A 21,695-nucleotide genomic window follows, 5' to 3' on the forward strand; every position below is an offset into this window, starting at 1 on the left:
TGTCTACCTGTCCATCAGACGTCCGCGGGTTGGTGGGAGAGAGAAGGGGACAGACCTGGCTGTCACTGCATGACCTGCACTCATTGCAAGGAGTGATAGCCTATTGTAGGAAGCAGCAGGAACGAAGGCAGTGGGGAGATTCGTTCCAAATGTAAGATCTCAGAAGGCTTTTTGTAGGAGTTGTAAATCCCAGATTCCCCAGAATTATTTACTGTACTTTATTTAGTCTGTCTTCTTCTTAAGTATAGACAGAAGACTTTTTCTCTTCCCTCTTCCATTGGTGTTCAGCGAGAAACAGACCCCCCCCCCCCCCCGTATTACCAAAGCTACAACTTAAAAATAGATAAATTTTTCGTAAGAACCCCCATACTGAACAAGATTTCAGCTACAGTTACTGCATTTAGTTCATCACGTGGTTCTGTCTTTGCTAAACTGCACAAGGAAAGGGGCTTATGGACCAGTTTGTTACAAGGAACAGATTTTTATTTCAGCAGCTTGACTGTGTCCAGACAGCCAGTGCAGCCCAGATGGACTGGACGGGGGTTTGCTTCAGTGGTGTGGGCTGAATGTGTCTCTCTGGTCACGAGGCCTGGGGTGACAATGGGGGCAGAGCACGGCCTGTCCAGTTGCCGCAGATGTGAATCCGTGTACCTGCACCAGACTCTGCTTTGTATGTTTGAAGCTGAACAGGTTTCTTTCTTTATCTCTCAGAGTTTTATTACTTCTGTCTCTTGGGAAGGGAGAAGGAGAAAACAGTCCCTCCTAAACAGAAAGCCATGTTGCTTGAGAACCTGACCTCTGTCCCACATGTCTTCGACTCCCTCAGAACATTCCACGTTAATTATACAGTATGCTGCGGCCACAGTTTTTCCTTTGGCATGCACAACTTTGGAAAACAGATAAATTGGGACTGCAGAGCGGTCTGAGCTTGGAAGCCACAGCCCTGTGGGGACTGAAGGCCTCAAGGTGGCTTGGAGACCACCAGCCCAGGAGCAGAGGGGCCCAGGGAGCCTCCCCAGAGCAGGTGGCGTTGGGAATGCAGGCAGAGCGTGAGACTTTCTGTCCATGTGATTCTATCACGAGGCACAAGGGCTCCAACTGTCAGATTCCCTAAAGGAAGAAGGGGCTCACTTCTGTCACCTGAGCTCAGCGGGAGGTCAGGGTCTGGGCCCAGTGGCTTCTCCTCTACTGCTTTTTAAAAAACTTGTGGTAGAATATATATAACATAAAATTTGCCGTTTTAACTGTTTTTAATTTTTTTTTTAACATTTATTTATTTTTGAGACAGAGAGAGACAGAGCATGAACGGGGGAGGGGCAGAGAGAGAGGGAGACACAGAATCGGAAGCAGGCTCCAGGCTCTGAGCCATCAGCCCAGAGCCCGATGCGGGGCTCGAACTCATGGACCGCGAGATCGTGACCTGAGCTGAAGTCGGACGCTTAACCGACTGAGCCACCCAGGCGCCCCTAACTGTTTTTAAGTGTATGGTCCCTGGTGTTAATTCCATTCACAAAATGCACCCATTACCACTCTCTGTTCCCCAGATATTTTTATCACTCAAACAGAAACTCCGTACCCATCCCCCCCAAGTCCCTGCTACCGTCCAGTATACTTTCAGTCCCTGTGCATTTTGCCTGTGCTACAGGCATACACGCGTACCCCTCTGCCTGCTTTGCTGCCTCTAGGCCCCAGAGCACGCTCTTCCTCCCCCACTGCGCTTCCTGCAGGGCCTCTGGGGCTCTGCTGGTCCTTTCTTCTCGTTCGTGGTGAGGTTGTACTCTCCATTTGCCCTTCCTGATTGCCTCAGTAGCCCCATCTTCCTCTGTCTGGAGCATTTGGGGTAAAGCGCTCTTTCTGTCCCCCTGACCTTTCCGTGTGAGGTTATATGCGAGGGTCTGTTCTCTGTCCGTACCCCCACGCTGATTCAGGAGCAGCAGGAGGGGCTGCAGGACCGCCTGGCAGAGCAGATGCCCTGGGCTGTGTTTGTCTTAGCATGTGGTCACCGGGTACTCACAGGGGCGGTGGAGGATGACGTTCTAAGAGGAACTCTGGAGCCAGGCTGTCTGCATTTGAACCCAGGCCTCCCCGCTTCCTGGCTGAGCGGCTTTGGCCAAATTCCTTCACCTCCGTATGCCTCGGGTTCCTTGTCTGTAAAATGGGGATAATAACGGGCTTCTCTTGCAAGCTTGTGAAGGTGTGTGGTGTGTAGAGCGCTTAAAACAGCGCTTACGTGTGCTGGCGTGAGCTGCCTTGTAAGTGTTCGCCGTGACTAGTGCCATTGTTGTAACGGCATCAGAGTTGTGAGGATGAAATGAGATAATCCATGTAAATAGTTTTAGAAGCGGCCAGCATGCGCTAAGCATCCAGCAAATGTCGTCGACCAGTATGGATGTATGTGTGTGTGTAAGTATGTGTGTGATGAGTGTGTATGTGTGTGTGAGTGTATGTGTATAGGTGTATGCATGTCTGTGTATGTGTGTGGGTGTAGGTATGTGTGTAGATATGTGCGAATATATGTACGAGTGTATGCATGTATGTGTGTACGTGTGAGTGCGGATGTGTGTTTATGTGTATATGTATTTATGTTTACATCATGATCAGCTCAGCTCTGAGACTCGTTCCCGGGGCTGTCTCCACCCCGAAGTTACGACAGTCCTGCTATAGGAGCCTGGACCTTAGGGGCAGATAAAAACTAACTCACCTGTACTTCCTGTTCTTTTGAAGACAAGAACAGAGAAATAGGAAGACGTTGTTCTCAGGAGCCTGGCGAGGTAAAAATTAGTGCAGCCTCCGAGTTCACAGCACAGTCTTGGCGTCTTTACCTGCTTTTTCTTCTTAAGTTTGGAAACAAATTGTGCGAGTTTGAATTCTTTTTAACCTCAGGCAAAAGAGCCTCACATTCCATCTGAATTCGGAACGCTGAGTGGGCTTTACTTGTTTATGTGGGTGCCTGCGGTTTCAATCAAGATTCTCATTTTTTTTTTTTAATCCAGAGAAGAAAAGCTATCCTCTATGAAAACCAAGCTTTACAAAACTTGTCTCTGTGCTCTGATTTTAAGTACCGGTTAAAAGAAACCTCAACCCTGCTTGTTAAAATACGTGTGTGAAATGTTACCACGGCGTGGGGAAGGGCTGGAGCTGAAAAGGGAATGGCCTCCTTACAAATTCCTTCCTCTTTCTGAAGGAGGGAGGACTCAGAACTAGCTGGGAAGTGGAACTTCAGTTTCCCAAAGGCAGAGAAGATGTATGCGTCTATGTGTGTACATGTGGGTGTTGGGGATGCGCTCTGGGAACAGAGCAAGGTTTCTGGGGATCACATGTCACCTCTCCCACACAGAGCCCTCCGAGCTCCACATTTGTACCACCATCACATATGGTGCTGCCTCTGTGGCCACATATGTCCCTCCATGCTGGATGTGGCCTGGGACCATGCCGGAGGGATTCCCCAGTGTCCCCTAGGTGGTCCCAGGCTCAACAGGCATCCCCTACAGTATGTTGAAACACCATAATTTTCTTAGTAAGACCAAAGGGATTTGCTTTTGTATGGGGGGTGGGGGTGGGAGGGTGGGGGCATCAGGATGTAGACCTCCTTGCTAAAGACAGGTTGGCCATTGGTCTCATTTTTTCTCTTGCCTTTGCTTTTAGGCCCTAGAAGCAACACTACTAGATATTATATATTGAGTGGGGTTCCCTGAGTCCCTAGGCTTTCCCTGGAAACAAGCAAGACCCTCTCTGAAGCTGCTTGAGTACCTACAGGCCAGGCAAAGGACTGGGGAGGAAGGGTTTTGCTAAATGGTTCTTTCCCAGTCAGACTGGTTAGTGCAGCTTCTGAAAGCACCTAGCTTTCCTCTCTTGAGCTGCTGGCCTGCCGTGGGAATCATACTCACTGAAGGGCATGCACAGGCCTCGGGGCTGGCTGCCCCCTGCAGGCTCTTGCTCCACTGTGGTTCGTCCCTTGTGTGAGCAGCTGCCCTTGCTCACGCACAGACATCCAGATTAACAAAGTCGCCCGAGGAATTGCCCAACAACCCCTTCCCCAGCATCATGCACACAAACACTCAGAACTAGATGTGGAGACCCTTGGCCCAAGAGACAGGATTTCGGGCCCTCCCACCCCCTCCCCCATCATGCGGGCACAGGTTATGCGCCAGACCCAGGACCGGGCACAGAAGGAGAGGAAGAACAGAACTCTCATCATCCGTCACCTGCCATGAGCGGCAGTGTTCCTAAGTTACTTCGTGGACTTCTCTAGCAATCTGTCTCTCCTGAGGCACCCCGTTCCCTACGACCACAGGAAGAGAACTGAAGCAGAAGGAAGGGAAAGTGCATTGGTGAACGCCTGTGACTCCAGGGACCGCCAGGCACTGCATGACGCCGTGTGCTCCTCACGGCAGTCTTTGGGGCTGTGTTGACTGGTTCTGGTGGAGCTGGTGCCAAGACCCAGTTTGACTGACTCAGAAGTCCTTGCTCTTCCCTCTGCCTTCTCACCACCCAAAATGCGTCCAGCGGACCATGGCATCAGCATTGCCTGAGAGCTCTCCAGAAGCGCTGGGTCCCACTCCCGCATCTGCTGAATCCCAGACATGAGTTGGGTGTGCACAAGAAAGTTCGAGAAGCACTGCCACCCGTGGCACAGTTCCTGTATGAGAGAAGCCCGAGGGGAAGTGGAAAAGAGTGGGGTGGCTGAGAAAACCTTCCTTAGAGGCAGGCTTGAGCTGAGCGACACAGGAGTGTCATGGAGGAGAAGCAGCATATTCTAACCAGAATGGCATCAGCAGACAGACACCTTCCCTGTCTGGATAGAGAGGGGCCCCTGATGATGCAGCCTCGAGGTTCCTGCCCGTGTGGAAAAGCAGACCGCACGAAGATGGGGAGAGTGGACACCTGCACAGGCCTCAGGTCCCCGCACACCCAGAGACGGGCTGCGGGAGACGCAGTCAACTCAGAGTGTGCTCAGTGAGACATTTGCTTCTGGGATGCCCTTCTGAGGAGGAGGGCATGGAGCTTGCAGAGCTCGGTTTGGTGAGTTTCCCAAGATCCCATGAGGGGTCTGGCTCTGCAGGAGGTGTGGGGGTTGAGCCAGGTAGTCATTTCCTGTGTCAGCAACCCTGCGCGTTTGTGTCTAAACAGAGTGAGTGGCAAGGAGACCTGGTTGGGCCACTCCGGGCCTGTGTACATGTGGGCAGGTGTCTGTTAGTCTCGGGCAAGGGGTGGTGAGGGAGGAGGCCTTGACAGGATGGGAGTGCGGAGGACGCCGGCCTGCCTAGGGACATGGATGTGGGTTTAAGCAGAGTGCTGACAGGCTGGCAGAGCCGGCTGGTGACACAGCTGTCATGCGGCCTGGCCTGGCTCTCCTGGGCTGGTTCATTTCTTTTCTTCTGAACTTCCTTCCTAGGGTGTGTCCACACTGAAGTTTCTTCTTGCTTTTTCTTAGGCTGGGACCAAGTTGGAAAACTGTAGCCTCCCCATTAAGCCAGCCCTGCAGGTTCCATGTGAAGCAAAGAGTGGAGCAACTCAGCCCCTCTGCTGGTTCCGGGATTTGGGGGATGGGTGCCTCTTCGAGGTGTGGGTGGGTGACGATAAGTGCCTAAGTAGTTTGGATGTGGTTCGGGTCAGGACACAGCTTCCTCAGTCAGTGGTCTGGCACTGCTGTGGGGACAAAGGCAGAAGAGAGGGTGGTTGGGAACCCTCAAGGAGGAGAGGCTACCCCTTGACCAGTCAGAGAATATTCTAGAAGAAGTATGGCTCCAGGAGTAGTGTCTGACACAACTGCTGTTCTTTTCAGAGGCTCCTAATTACTTTCCTCAGGTAGTGGCTCGGACTAGCATCTAATTTGAATGCCAACTTTTGTCTGGTTTTTACAAATTCCGCTCCTCACGTTCATACAAATCCAGGTTGGCTGCTCTGGTTAATCCCAGGCCCCAGTTACTCAGAGAAAGCTGAGAAGTCACAGAAGTCCAGGCGGCCCCAGGCATGCCTGCATGGACACCTGAAGAGAGTGCTAAATATGTAGGCTGGTTGTTCTGATTCTTTAATGCCTTTATAAAGAGCACTGCAGACACTGCAGAGATTCTGGCGAACTGTCTGGAAGGCATAGAAAAGAGACTTAAGCAGAAGTGGCCAAAGGAGGGGTTAAGGGGATCACTTTCAGTTTGAAGCGGGGGAGAATTTCTCCCTAGGAAATAAGCGTGATGCAGCAGGGGCAGAGAAGGGCTCACCTGCCCCGGGGTGACGGCGAGGTTGGCCGTTGTCTAGAAGGAGCAAGGGAAAGGCACATTTGCTCCAAGCCATCTAGAAAGAAGTGTGGCTTGTGACAGAGCCACACTGGCCAGCATCTCACAGCTGTCCCCTTCCCCATCCTCCCAGCCTGCCTTCCGTTTGGAGAAATGCACCAGGGCGAGAGTGAGCTCCATGGTGCTGGTGCTGGGGTGGTTATGGGTGGCATGATGTCAGGAACCAGAGCCACAGCCTCTCTGAGCTGGGAAGGTCTCTCCGTTGTACAGGTGGGAGACGGGAAGCGACTGGCCAGTGTCACCATGCAAAAGTCCGTGATGATGATTAAAGTAGCTATTGCCATTCATGTCACACCCAGAGTGCTCAGGACAGAAACCCAGGCACGGGACTCCCTGCCCTCCTCCATCTCTCGTATCGGTCAGTCCTCCGGTGCAGCCACACACCCGACACTGCCGAACGTCTCCTGAATCCTCCCCATCCTTGACACCACCACCTTTCTCCCCTGGGGCCCTGCAGCCGCTCCCGCTTCTTGGTTGCCTCCTCCCAGCTACCCGCACCCCAGCCAGCAACCATCCTCATACACAGACTGCCTTGCTTCAACCCCCTTGTTCCCCTCGGCATCAAGGTCCATCTCCCTGACTTTCCTCACGGGCCCCTCCTGGTCTGGCCCCTGCCCTGCACCCCCAACCCCCGCCCCTCTCACCACCCCCCGCCCCTCTCACCCCCAACAATGCCGGTGTCCTTTCACTACCACCTCTGTCTTCACCTGCCTGCCTCTTCACTTCAAGTCTGTGCTTAGATGCCGGGTTCTCCAGAGAACCTTCTTGAACCCCCCAAGACTGGGTAAGGAGTCTCTCTTTTGGGCTCTGTGTTCTTGTGCCATCTCTGGTCCCCTGGAGTCATAATTGCCTATTGGCTGGTGTGCATCTTGCTTCCCCAGCCCCTCCCTGATTGAGCTCATGAGGGTAGGAGTCAGTTTCTTTCCTACTTGGTGCTGTCTCCCAGGGCCTACAGCCGTATCTAGCACTGGTAGGTGTTCAGTAAGTACTTCTTGAGTTAATAAATATGCCACGCTCTCCCCTGGCACTCTGCATACGTTAACTTGTTAAAGCCTCAACCAATGGGCCCTAGAAAAGATCTCATTCTGTCAGTTTTACAGATGGCCACAGTCGGAGAGTTTAACCGGTTGTAGGTTGTAGGAAGGGGCAGTGCTGGGATTGGAGCCCAGGCCTCACTCCCCTGTGCTCACCCGCTGGGCCCTTGCCTGGAATTGCATAGACTGCAGGCCTGTGATCTTGACTGAAACCTCCGGCATGCTGAGAGACCAGGGGGCCCTCAGTTCTAGCAACTGAGGCACGGGGAGCAGCTGAGCCTCTAAGCCACCTTTGAGGCGTTGCTTGTTTTCTGAATCAGACAGTTCTAGATAAATCCCTGGTACTTTTGCTCCGTGATCCAGCCCAGCACGATTGTGATCTAAGCTGGCCTGTCAGGAGGACAAATTGTTGTGTAGGTTTCCTTCTTTTTTTCCCCTTCTTTAAAAAAAAAAAAAAAAAAAAAAAAAGTGAAGGCAATGCAGTGGAGTGCCATGCAACGAGGCTTCAGGGCACGAGGTGCCACTAGCTGTGCGCGGGCACTGGGCAGGCTGGGAGCAAGCTGGATGTTTGGGTGGGCTGGAGGCCAGGCATGTTTTGCTCAGGTGTGCTCTGTTTATACAGATGACCTCTAATACACTGCCCTTGGGTGAGGAGAGGCTTAAAAAGTCAAGAACAGGGGCGCCTGGGTGGCTCAGTCGATTGAGCAGCCAACTTCAGCTCAGGTCATGATCTCGCGGCCCGTGAGTTCGAGCCCCGCGTCGGGCTCTGTGCTGACAGCTCAGAGCCTGGAGCCTGTTTCAGATTCTGTGTCTCCCTCTCTCTGACCCTTCCCCGTTCATGCTCTGTCTCTCTCTGTCTCAAAAATAAATAAACGTTTAAAAAAAAAATTAAAAAAAAAAGTCAAGAACAGTCTTTGTGCATCATGAGCATCATGGAGTCGTAGGGGGTCCAAGTGGCACAGAAGGCAGAGGGTGATGGGGTGCCACCTCAGGGCTCCCTGGGCTAGAGGACACGGCTAGCCCAGCCAGCTCTCTGTGTGCCTCTTTCACAAGCCCCGTGCTCCCAGCGGCTGCATCGTCACCATGGCCAAGGGTGAGTCTCTGAGCAAGAACTAAATGTTGAGCCAGCCTCAAGCAGAGGTCAGAATGTACCCAAGGATCAGAGTGGTCTTGCACATTAGTCCCAGACTCTGCCAGGCTGTCAGCATACCCAGATTATGGGGCTTTGTTGACACATAGAAATGGCTTTTAGAAACAAAAGCAGGTAACGAAAAAAAAATCCACTTGTACTCACACACTGGTGCTACATTTAAAGTAAGATTAATTATTGGAGTTTGGTGATCATTCTGGGCATAGAACTATAGGCTTTCAGAATGGAAAAGGACCCTAGGGCTAATTAATCAATTTGACAGATGAAGTGGGGCACCTGGGTAGCTCAGTTCTTTGAGCATCCGACTTCCGCTCAGGTCGTGATCTCACAGTTTGGTTTGTGAGTTCGAGCCCCACGTTGGGCTCGCTGCTGTCAGTGCAGAGCCCACTTTGGATGCTCTCTCCCCCTCTCTCTGCGCTTCCCTTATTCATGCTCTCTCTCTCAACGATAAATAAAACATTAAAAAAAAAAAAAAGCAGATGCAGGAACCGCAGCCTTGGGAGGGGAAGTGACTTGCCCAAGGTCACACTACTGGTTGTTGGCCCCTTGCCTGCCACAGACAAGGTGGGGAAAGCTGGTGTGTGTTCACCGCAGAGAACCACATTGCTTCTCACTGAGTGTGATGTGTGTCCATGGCTTCCATCATCCCGTGTGTTGTCCCATAAAATCCTTCCAGCAACCCTGTTTCTATACAGGAAGCCCGGAGCACAGAGAGCTTTAGTACCTTTTCCGGGCTAGTAAGCAGAGGACCAGGATTTGACCCTGGACTGTGTGCTCCCAAAACCTACATTCTTAACCCCATGGTGTACCTACAGGTACCATTTTCAAGGCAGTGGAAAACTACTGTATACCTGTTTCCCTGCCCTGCCTCCCCCTCCACTCCAGACTGATTGCTAATCCCTGGGATAGAAGGTGGTGGCAGAACTGGGCCCTCCCTCCTGGCACAGTAAACATGCTGCGTCCAGGAAACATTTCCCTAGCGGTTCCTCGCCCTCCCCCTGTGGTAAAGTGAGAAGGTACAGAAAAGTATTAGCATAAAGTTTGTATAAAATCTGTAAGAGGCAATCTGTGTACCTGTTTTATGGCCGTTACAGGATAAAGTGATATCATTGCTACTCTCGTGGTTTTCTTCTCTTTATAAAAATAACAAAATTACCATTTTTTTTCCTTCTGGGTATGATCCTTGGGCCAGCAGCCTCAGCATTACCTGGGAGCTTATCAGAAATGCAGCCTCTGAATGAGACTCTGCATTTTAACAAGATCCCTGGTGAGTCCCTCACACAATGAGGCTGCGAAGGGCTCTTACCCTCTGTATCCTTGCTCTCTGCTTGACAAGTGGGAGGTCCCCAATGTTTGTCAATTGCCAACCAGCCAAGCATCGTTTTTACCTTTGACCAAGACCCGTGTCACAAATGTATGGGACAGCAAACAGGGGCAGGCCAAGGTAGAGCTGGCTTAAATGAGATGGAAAGGCACACAGATTTTTTCTGGCTTGAGAAGTAACACATTTTGCTGCAGTTCAGTTGCCTTTGTGCCTGGGTCAGCGATGCCTACGTAGTCTCCCCAACGTCCAGCTCCTGGGTTGGAACGCCCCCCTCTGCGAGGGTGAAGGGCGCTGAGCTGGATTGATTGAGCTTAACTGCGGACACAAGGTTAAATTCTACACATGCTGCTCTCTGTTTTCCTTACTACATTCTGCCTGCATTCTGCTCACTGTCCTGGAAAGCACCCCAGCATGTGTCCTGGGCACTTCTCTCCTGTGTTCCTAGTGCCGTGGGCCTGCTGGGGGCAATGAGCCGATTCTGAAGATAACTCTCTGGCTTTGTCTTCATCCTGATGAAAGTCCCTCCCTCTGCCTCAGCTCAGAGGAAGGGCAGGATTGTGGAACTAAGCTGGGGCCCGACCACCCATGCCAGGCCAACTGCTCGTGGGTCCTCAGCAGCCCAGCCTGCTGGCTGCAGACCCTACAGATTCTTGGTTAGGTCTTAGGGCTTCCCGCAGATTTGAGCTTCATCCTAGCAGTGATGTACAGGACCTTATATTTGGAGGCCTGGGGTCTCCAGGGCCAGTACCAGGAAGGGCACTGTCCAGAGGGCTGTGGGCAACTTTGGGTCAGGCTACCATCTGGGTCCCTTCATTGATAGTCTTTGTCACACTGGCACCTCATCACAGATACATATTCCTGGGCTGCTGGGGCCAGCATTTCTTTCTTTTTTTTTTTTTTTAATATGAAATTTATTGTCAAATTGGTTTCCATACGACACCCAGTGCTCATTCTCAACGTTTATTTATTTTTGGGACAGAGAGAGACAGAGCATGAACGGGGGAGGGACAGAGAGAGAGGGAGACACAGAATCGGAAACAGGCTCCAGGCTCTGAGCCATCAGCCCAGAGCCTGACGCGGGGCTCGAACTCACGGACCATGAGATCGTGACCTGGCTGAAGTCGGACGCTTAACTGACTGCGCCATCCAGGCGCCCCACCCAGTGCTCATTCTAATAGGTGCCCTCCTCAATGCCCATCACCCACCCTCCCCTGCCTCCCACCCCCCATCAGCCCTCAGTTTGTTCTCAGTTTTTAAGAGTCTCTTATGTTTTGGCTCTCTCCCTCTCTAACCTTTCTTTCTTTCTTTTTTTTTTTTTCCTTCCCCTCCTCCATGGTCTTCTGTTAAGTTTCTCAGGATCCATATAAGAGTGAAAACATGGTATCTGTCTTTCTCTCTATGACTTATTTCACTTAGCATCACACTCTCCAGTTCCATCCACGTTGCTACAAAAGGCCATATTTCATTCTTTCTCATTGCCATGTAGTATTCTATTGTGTATATAAACCACAATTTCTTTATCCATTCATCAGTTGATGGACATTTAGGCTCTTTCCATAATTTGGCTACTGTTGAAAGTGCTGCTAAAAACATTGGGGTACAGGTGCCCCTATGTATCAACACTCCTGTATCCCTTGGGTAAATTCCTAGCAGTGCTATTGCTGGTTCATAGGGTAGATGTATTTTTAATATTTTGAGGAACCTCCACACTGTTTTCCAGAGCAGCTGCACCAGTTTGCATTCCCACCAACAGTGCAAGAGGGTTCCTATTTCTCCACGTCCTCGCCAGCATCTATAGTCTCCTGATTTGATCATTTTAGCCACTCTGACTGGTGTGAGGTGGTATCTGAGTGTGGTTTTGATTTGTATTTCCCTGATGAGGAGCGACGTTGAGCATCTTCTCATGTGCCTGTTGGCCATCTGGAGGTCTGCTTTAGAGAAGTGTCTATTCATGTTTTCTGCCTATTTCTTCACTGGATTATTTGTTTTTCGGGTGTGGAGTTTGGTGAGCTCTTTATAGATTTTGGATACTAGCCCTTTGTCCCATATGTCATTTGCAGATATATTTTCCCATTCCGTTGGTTGCCTTTTACTTTTGTTGATTGTTTCCTTTGCAGTGCAGAAGCTTTTCATCTTCATGAAGTCCCAGTAGTTCATTTTTGCTCGTAATTCCCTTGCCTTTGGGGATGTGTCAAGTAAGAAATTGTTGCAGCTGAGGTCAGAGAGGTTTTTTCCTGCTTTCTCCTCTAGGATTTTGATGGTTTCCTGTCTCACATTCAGGTCCTTTATCCATTCTGAGTTTATTTTTGTGAATGGTGTGAGAAAGTGGTCTAGTTTCATTCTTCTGCATGTTGCTGTCCAGTTCTCCCAGCACCGTTTGTTAAAGAGACTGTCTTTTTTCCATTGGATATTCTTTCCTGCTTTGTCAAAGATTAGTTGGCCATACGTTTGTGGGTCTAATTCTGGGGTTTCTATTCTATTCCATTGGTCTATGTGTCTGTTTTTGTGCCAATACCATGCTGTCTTGATGATTACAGCTTTGTAGTAGAGGCTAAAGTCTGGGATTGTGATGCCTCCTGCTTTGGTCTTCTTCTTCAAAATTACTTTGGCTATTCGGGGCCTTTTGTGCTTGTTCTAGCTTCGAGAAGAATGCTGGTGCAATTTTGATTGGGATTGCATTGAATGTGTATATAGCTTTGGGTAGTATTGACATTTTGACAATATTTATTCTTCCAACCCATGAGCACGGAATGTTTTTCCATTTCTTTATATCTTCTTCAATTTCCTTCATAAGCTTTCTATAGTTTTCAGCATACAGATCTTTTACATCTTTGGTTAGATTTATTCCTAGGTATTTTATGCTTCTTGGGAATGGTGAATGGGATCAGCTTCTTTATTTGTCTTTCTGTTGCTTCATTATTAGTGTATAAGAATGCAACTGATTTCTGTACCTTGATTTTGTATCCTGCAACTTTGCTGAATTCATGTATCAGTTCTAGCAGACTTTTGGTGGAGTCTATCGGATTTTCCATGTATAATATCACTTTCTCTGTCCTCCCCTTGAGAGAGATACAAGGGTTCAGAACAAGTCTTCTCCAAATGTGCCACTTTGGTATGTAGACTGTTTTGAGCTGAAGGCAATTGAGACCCTGCAGGCTCAAGAGAAACTTTTGCTCCTCTCTTAACTACCTAGAAGAATCTAAATTGGGAGTCTTTCCCAGAATAAGAGTTATTACTGGACATAAATTTTATCTGAATGATCCATCTGTATGGCAGGGCAAACATCTAATTACCAAACATCTGCTCTTTTTATTGCCCTATGAATTGCCCTCCTCCCCTTTGAAGCCCCAGGCCCCTATCCCATTCCTTAGTTCAGGATGACATCTATACCTCATTTAACCTTTCTGTCTTTGAGCCTCTCAAGCATGTAGAGTTCCCGTTTGTACAAAATTAATGTTGATTTTCTCCTGTTAATCTGTTTCATGTCGCTTTAATTCTCCTACCAGCTGGAAGAACCTTTGAAGGACAGAGGAAAATTTTTTTCTGCCCAACTGAGACCTTTTCTGCCCAACTGAGGTAGAAAAATTTTTTTCTACCCCCAGTGAAGACCCCTGTGGCTGTAGCTCACAGGGCCTGGGGCACACTCTCCCCCAGCTGCCTTTCTGAACCATTGTCCCTCCATCTTCACTCACCATTCTCCTCTTTTAAATTTCTGCCATCTGATTTCCTTTGTTCACTCATTCTTTAATCTGACCATTCATCCATTTGAAACTCAACCGTTCTCAAGGGCCTGCTAGGAACCAAATACCCACGCCAGGCCCTAAAGTCATAAAGAAGAATAACACATTCTGGTTGTCAATCCCAGGGTTCCTGACTCTACTTCTACCTTCCATACACAGGCAAATCCCTTATCCAGCTTTTATTGGTTCCTCATTGCCCTCGTAAACCATTTCTCTCTCTCAAACCCTTATTTGTACCCAAGGCCCTCTGTCTCCATAGGTGACTTCACCTCCTACCTTCCCAAGATTTAGAGTTCGCCATAACTGAGCTTTCTCAGTATCCCCAATTCCTGACTCAAAACCTGCATCTTCTGATTTATGTCCCTTCTCTAGTCTCAGATGTATCCTGGGTTTTCCCACTTCTTGGTAAACTCTTCTGCCTGGCTCCTATGACCATAAGCAAATGTTTCATATCTCCCCACCATATTTTGCTCATCTATAACATGGAGATCATACTACTTACCTCATTTGTGTGTTATAGACATTAAATGAATCAATGCATTTGAGGACTTAAAATAGGAACTGACACACAGTAAGTACTCCCTATTAGCCATCATCATGATGATCATTCCTCAAAGTACCCACACTGCCACTCCCCCTACATTTCTTCCCTCTTTAGTCTGGCATACACATTCTTTTCCCTCGGCGTATAGACTCCCATCCTGTCCACATTCTCCCCAGTGCTAAGTGTCCAGCTCCTTGGTGTGTATCACTCACCTCTGTCAAAGTCTGTTGCCTCCTATAGCATTTCCAAGTTCTCATCCTCTGCAGCTTTTAATACTGCCATATTCTCATATGCAGTGAGAATGACCCCAGTAATGGGGGCAGTTTAGGGTGGGAAGGGAGCCAGGAGGATCCAGGGAAACTAATGATCTAGAGAATAAGGAGAGGTGGGCCCCCAGAAATTCCCAAGGAGCCGGCGAGTTGGTTCTGTGGGGGTACGCGCAGGATGATGCAGTCAGAGGGGACCTATCCCAGCTTCCCATTGTCACTGGAGCAGAGTGCCTTCTGGTGGCGAGGTTCACGGAGGCAGAACTGAGTAGGTAGCTCAGGTGGGGTTTGAAGAACCATGACACCCAAGGTGAGGCCATCATCATGACCAATGAGATTATTGAGGGTGCCCCTAAGGATGGAGCAAGTGGAAGAGGGTTTGGATGGTGGGCATGGCGACGAGCGAGGGGGCAAGGAGGATTCAGGCTGTGATGGATAGGGGACAACTGCTCTGGAAGTGGGGGGTGGGGTGGGGAAGCAGTGTGCATTGCTCCCAGGAGGCCTGGGAGGAGGCGGCATGATTGGTTTCTGCTTGGGGAGGGTGGGGGCTGAGATTCTTAGTACTGTTTGAGGTGTCATTCTGTCCAGATCAGTGAATGAGAAGCAGAGAATGGGCAGTTGATGTCAGCAAAAGGGTTTGGAGGGCGGCATCTAGGGAGAGAAGGCCTGGAGACCCACTGGATTGGTTAGGGATGAGGGGGGGGGGAGAGGGGGAGCAAGTTTGGGGACAGTCAGACTAGGTCACAGGGCTGGGGACGGGAGGTTGGAATGAGCACAGAGAGCCCACAGGCCCAGCTGGAGGTCTGCATGGCTCCTCGGGGATTCCCACAGCAGATGGATGGCCCACAGCCTGAGTCGGTACGGGCTGCTCAGGCCATCAGTGTGGGGCACAGGTAGCTGGGCTACTCCAAGGTTCTACATCTCTCCTGGCTCCTCCTCTTCCATCCCCAAAATGTTGGAACTCCCCAGAATTCTGTCATGCTTGCTTCACACTCTGCGCTTGTGACCTGTATCCAGCCCCAGGCCCAGCTGGCATCTGTTCAAGACTGAATGGGTCATTCCCTTTTATCCTCTTAGCCTTGCCCTGGCTGTTAGTGTCCATCACGCATGAAATAGCCCAGGCATGAAGCCCCTCCGAGCTCCATCTGCCTGCTTGAACCCTCCAGTGCCCCTTCCTCCATTGTCTGTCCCTCCCCAGCCTCCCCTCCCCACCCCATGCAGCCATCCAGGGGCCTAAACCAGTTCTGGCACATCGTGCTCTGGAGCTATTTGTCAGAGAGAGTGACCATGAATTCCCCAGCCCACCCACCTGTGTTCACAGCTCTGGGGCAGCAGGTGTGGGAAGAAGCCCACATGGCCGGGATGTCGAGGCAGGCTGGGCCTGGGCAGTGGTAGGTGGGCCCTTGCATGCTCCTTGGCTGTATGAGAGGAGAGACTGGCCCTTCAGAGAAGGACATCCCACCCTCCTGTGGGCATGGGGGAGTGGGCAGCCTGGGGCTCTGGCTCTGCCCTGCCATGGGAGGCCTCGGGCTGACCAGCAGCCCTTTCAGAGGTCTCCGGGGGGAAGGAGGACTGTGGGCATTTGGAGGGCCACCTTGTGGCAGGTTAGAGGCCTTCCTGGCAGGGATGTCTGCCCTCCATGATTCCACTGCTGCATCCTGCAGTGAAGACTGGTCATAACTGGTGCAGCTTTGGGAATGAGACAGTGTTAGTCACCTTTATTCTAGACTTCATGAAGCAGGAAGCCATATCACAACAGAAGCCTCTAGATGGTTTCTGGCTGGCGAGGTGGACGAGGGTTGATCTCTAAGGATCATCACACCATGAGAGGAGCCTGGGCAGGGTGGGGTGTCTGCCCTTGTGTGGCAGTCAGGGCCACTTCTCAGGGGCATGGTGCTGGGCATGGTTTGTGCACACATTTGCTCCTAGAGTCCCACTTATAGCCCTGTGGGTCTCACCCCCCACCATCTCCATGCCCTTGCTGAGCAAACCAAAGCCCTGAGAGGCCCAGGGGCCTGCACAGCTTGCCCTTACCCTGGCCTCCTGATTCCAGATGCAGACCCCTTCATCTCACTTCATTTCATGACTGCAGTATTGGTGTATTCACATCGGGGTCTCATCTCCTTGATAGACCACTGGTTTCTTCCTTGCAAGAATGATCTACTGGCCATTGTATCAGGGTCCGTTAGGTGCTCCGTTAATGATCGCTGATTGATTATTCTCTCAACTCAGCGTGTTGTCTGGTGTTCCTACACGGCTCCCTAAAACTAGGAGACATTGTGGACTTTCGGGCATCTCTCTGCTGGCCAACTGGTGTTACATAAGCTCTTACCCACCCCCCACCACCATACCCACACCCACATTTCTGAATCGCTCTGCTTTTCCCTACAACCTGTGTGTTCAGCTGCAGACATCTACCTCCTCCCTACCTCTCTCACCCTTCTGGACAGACGTGACCCAGCCTGTCATGATGGCCTGTCTCGGCTCCCTGGGAGTAGCGGGAGTCAGGGAATTTGCTGAGGGCTTCTCCAGACTGCACAGGCGCCCTCCTCGTCCGGACAGTGAGAACACAGCTGAAGATAAGATGCACTGTTTTCCTTCATCTTCACTGTTGGGGAGTGTATGCCCCCTTCCCCAGTTTATATGCCAAAGTCCTAATTCCCAGTGCCTCAGACTGCGACCTTGTTTGGAAATAGGGTCATCACAGATGTAATTAAGATGAGGTTACACTGGAGTGGGTAGGCCCCTAACCCAGTATGACTAGTATCTTAAAAAGGGGGAGATTTGGACACAGACACACAAACAGCAAGAATGCTATGTCAAGATGAAGGCAGATATTGGGGCAATGCTTCTAAAGGAAGCCAGAGATTGCCAACACATCACCAGAAGCCTGGGGAGAGGCGTGGAACAGGGTCTTGCTCAACCCTCAGAGGGAACCAGCCCTACTGACATGTGGATCTTGGATTTCCAGCTTCCAGAACTGGAGAGGATCGGCTGATGTTGTTGAGGCCACCTGGTCTGTGGCACTTTGTTAGGGCAGCCCTAGCAGACTGCAGCAGAGAGCTCAGCCATCTTGTAGTTAAAACTGATGAGCCTGTCGTTCAGGTCATAACAGAGTCCTCCCTCTAGAAAATTTGGCTCATGTTATAGCTACCCCATTGCGCTGTTGTGACCTCCTCCCCCAGCGAAAGGCTCCAGAATGGCATCCGGAACACACAGATGCTGGGGAGGTATGCTTAACAGATAGGAACCCCTGTCGCCCTCCCCTTGTCCCCCAGACCATCCTCTGCTCATCTCACTCCCGTGAACCCTCATTCTCTCAGAGTGGGGCAGACACTGCAGAAATGCCAGGAGTTTGCAGAGGAGGCTGCATTCATGCCTCTGGTGCAGGGAGAGGCAAGTGGAAGGCCCCAGTGCCACTGCCTTCTGGAGGAGGGCCCCCAGCAAACCCCTACCATGTGGCTCTCCTGCTGGGCAGTCTGCTTCCGACACTCCTGGCTCTGCCCAGGTGCCGCCTGCCTCAACCCCTGCCCTGTCTTCCTCTCTCAGTTCTGGGCATATTGTGGTTGGAAATCCAGTTGCTGGCCCACAAACAGGGCTGGTCTTTGAAAGCAAACATATGTTTCTTGTGAGGTCTGCAAACAAGGGCGAACACATGCCTTCCAGCCTGCTGCCCCAAGCAAGGCCCTTCAGTCATTTAGGTGCCCAGCTCCCCTTCCAGGTGCAGGCGTGTTGAGCTTGGAAGAGGTAGTCCCTGCCAGGTGGGAAAGCGTGAACTCTGCGCTTCTTGAAAGTCTGGCACTAAGTGGCACCGCCCCACCTGCCCCAGGGCTCATTTAGGGCTGGGAAGGAGCGGTTGCCTTTTCTGAGCAGAGGCATTTGTGGAAAAGGAAAATGATTAGCCTGGGATCGTGGGGTCGCCTTTTCAGCGGTGTGACTATGGACAGCGTCATTTCTGAGTTTCAGCATCCTCCTTTGTAAAAAAGGAACATGAGCTAAGAGTCTTTATGTGTCTTCAGGTTCGGGTAGTCTGGTGGTTCCCGGAGGGGTCCCTCTCGTCTCGGTCCTACTGCCAGAAGTCCGTGTGACTTTGGGAACATTTCTGTACAGCAAAGCTAGAGACCTAACTTGCTAGCAAGGGATCCTGATAAGGGTCAGCTATACTCCTGGCAGTAAGGAATGCCCCAGGAAAATGGCCATTTAAAGCTTCATGGTGGGGGTGCCTGAGTGGCTCAGTCGGTTAAGCATCCGACTCTTGATTTTGACTCAGATCACGATCTCTCGCTTTATGAGTTTGAGCCCCACACTAGGTTCCACACTGTTCTGCCTGCTTGGGATTCTCTCTCTCTCTCTCTCTCTCTCTCTCTCTCTCTCTGAAGAGTCTGTGCCCATCTCCCAGAACTTCAGCCCAAGGTAGGACTGAGAGACATTGTCCTTGCTCTGAAATCATCCCCACATCACCCAGAATTGTCACCTCACAGGACCTGGGGTGGATGGAACCCTGGGCTATCACTGAACATTGCTTTTCACTCCTGGCCTTTCCTCTCAGAGGACTGGAAAACAGGGCCCCTTCCAAGTCAAACAAAAGCTAATTGGTCCTGGTACACAAGCATGGGCATAAAGGGAGTAGTGTTTCCTGATTCCAGCCTTCACTGATTAGACAGCATCCAGACAGTATGCTTCCTCCGGGAAGGGGCCCAGCCTTGCTTGCTCATTAGTGACTTTGCCCTTGACTCTGATGAACACTCAAGGGGTGAGCCACAGTGAGGAGAGGTGCCATAGACATTGTTGTCCTCACAAATCTCAGAAAATGGAGCCTTCCTTACCTGAGAATCTAGAGCTTGAACTCAGCCTGAGTCAGCAGGGTCTTCTAGAACCTTCCTAGGGAGCTCTATGCAGACTGTCCAGGCTCATTGTATGTTCCCATCCTTGCTTCTCCCGTCTTGAAAGTGAAAGTGGAAAGCTCTGACCCTTAGCTAAGAAAGACCAGCCCAGGGGAAAATCATGGAGAGATAGGCAGGGCAAGAGAGTCTGTGATTTGGGATGGTGGGAGGAGAAAGGGTTATTCGTGACAATGAACGTGTTTCTTTCGCAGGGAATGTGAACTTTAGGCTCTCTGGCCAAGCTCTCTTATTGAGAGACTTGCTGGAGTGACTTTGTCAGTGATCAACAGGGAAGGACTTGAGAGAGGAAATGACTTTGTTTTCAAAATGATTTCAAATACTTCTTTCCATCAAGATGGGTTTTCTTCGTGAAAACTAGTTTACTCATTTTTAATAATGTTTTTTATGATTGTTAGTTAGGACATACTCACTAGAAAAAATTTAGGAAATTCATTGCCCATAACTGGAAGAATGTGCTTGAAGGTTCTTAATTGGTATTTCCCCAGCAAGGCTTGTTGATTTCTAGAAAGACTCAGTATTTACAATGGGCCATCTGCACAGGGGTTTGTTTTGCAGTTTGAAGCCGTCCCTGAAGGGAAAGAAATCTTATCCCCTCTAATGTGGGTCTCCAGGTGACAGTGGAGGATGGGAACAAGCCTCCATAGAGGCCCAAGTCCAGATGACGAGTCAGGGCAACATGGCTGGACTATGGGCTTAGAACTTAATCTGAGAAACTTCTGGAAGCTCCAGGACTTGGAACCAGATACCTACATTCATACAGAGGTTTCCTGCAGCCTCAGCACATACCACTGGCAGTGGCCTGTGAATATATACGGCCAGCCCCAGGCCCTGTGAGGAAGGCGAGGATCTGAGCCACTCTCTGACACCCCTCAGAGAGGCTCTCGGGGCTGACCTCCGGTCAGTGAAGCACCAGCAACCTCTGCATCACCTGTTGGCCTGGTTCCCAGAGCCTGTGGCCTTGGGTATGTCAGCCAAATTCAGAAATGAGATTGAGCTCCAAATGCTGCTCCTGGAAACTCGAGCCTGTGGAATCTGAGCCAAAAGTGAAAGGGGACTTAGGGATCAGAGGCCTCATATTCGAGTCGGGCCTGCCCCTGATGCCCTGAGAACCTCTCTCCCCTCGATGTTGGAATGCAGGCAGTAATGTCCCTGTGTCCCTAGGAGCCGAGGTGGGGAGTGTAAGAGGGCTCTGCCATCCCCCTGGTGCTGTGGCAGGTGAGGAATTGGCAATCCCACCCGGTTAGGCCGTTTCACACGGGGCCAGAGCCCCTCACGTAAGCTTCGTTTGGTAGAAGCGCTAAGCTTCTCCAGGCTTGCTCCTGGACCTGAAGTTAACCATTTGGAAGAAATATGGTAAAATGGACAAAGTTGTTAGACTGCATTCCACTGCCCCCACGATCCCATCACTGTAGGCTTTTGTGGCTAGAAGGGCTGCAGCATCTCCCTTTGCTCTAGAAGCTTATTTTTGCCAAGGTTGTTATCATCAAGCAGGCGCCAGACCTCTGTTCCACTCATAGTCCAATTATGGCAAAATTCAAACAATAGACCTGTTATTCCACTTTTAAGAATGTCCAAGGGGAGCGCTTTCCCCTCACCAGGATCAAACTCTCGGTGCCCTTTGTGATATGCGAGACCTCAAGGAAGGGCTCTCCATTCCCAGACATGCAGAAATGTGTGGGAACTGGAAAATGGATCGCTGCAGCCACCGTGGGCCGGGACCCTGGTTTTCTTTCCACTGCGCCGTCCGCTTCACCACACAGATCCTGCCCTGTGAGTGGTCGGGGGAGTGACCTCTGGCAGGCCCAGGGGTGGTATTTCCAGGCTGGGGGCAGACTTGGTTTTCCCTGACGCGTTCCCCATCCTGAGGACTCTGAGGGGAAGGAGTGGGGCTAGTAAGAATGGGGGGGATGTAGTCTGATGTGGAATGCTCCCCTGCCCCTTGCCCACGACACAGGGCCTGCCGTCTCTCTTCCTTCCTGCCAGCCGTGGGCTCCACTGCTGACTGTGCATCTGGGGACATGGAGCCTGGGCCCTCTCTGCCTCCCCCTTCTGCCCACCCCTGCAGCGCACACGGGAACTTGCACAGGCACTTCAGGGGGTTGGAGAACAGAGTGGCCAGCACTCTAACCCTGTCACCCACAAGGAGGTGTCTGGATCTGTCTTCCCTTCTCCAAATGGAAGCATTTGGATAGAGGACCTAGAAGGGTCCCTCTGGCTCTAACACCCCCATGAACTGTAGGCCTAGATCAGATTTCTAAACCCGCCTTGAGAAAAATGGACACTGAGGTGATGTTCTCTCTAAAATAGCCATAATTCTACCTGGCCATTCTGTAGCCACTTTTCATCCTAAGCCATGCACTTGTGCCCAGAGCTGTTTCAAGCCTCCAACCCCTGTCCACCCTTTCAGAAGTGCTAGGCTTGGGGCCTCAATAAATGAGGC

At 50.8% G+C, this 21,695-nt stretch overlaps 1 protein-coding gene across 1 annotated transcript in view; it reads left to right on the forward strand.

Annotated features, from left to right (window-relative positions):
- Nucleotides 1-21,695, forward strand: part of XXYLT1 (xyloside xylosyltransferase 1) — a 175,416-nt gene that overhangs the window by 149,532 nt on the left and 4,189 nt on the right. The window lies entirely within an intron of this gene.

Source organism: Panthera uncia, chromosome C2 (genome assembly GCF_023721935.1).
Source record: "Panthera uncia isolate 11264 chromosome C2, Puncia_PCG_1.0, whole genome shotgun sequence".
Classification (NCBI taxonomy): domain Eukaryota; kingdom Metazoa; phylum Chordata; class Mammalia; order Carnivora; family Felidae; genus Panthera; species Panthera uncia.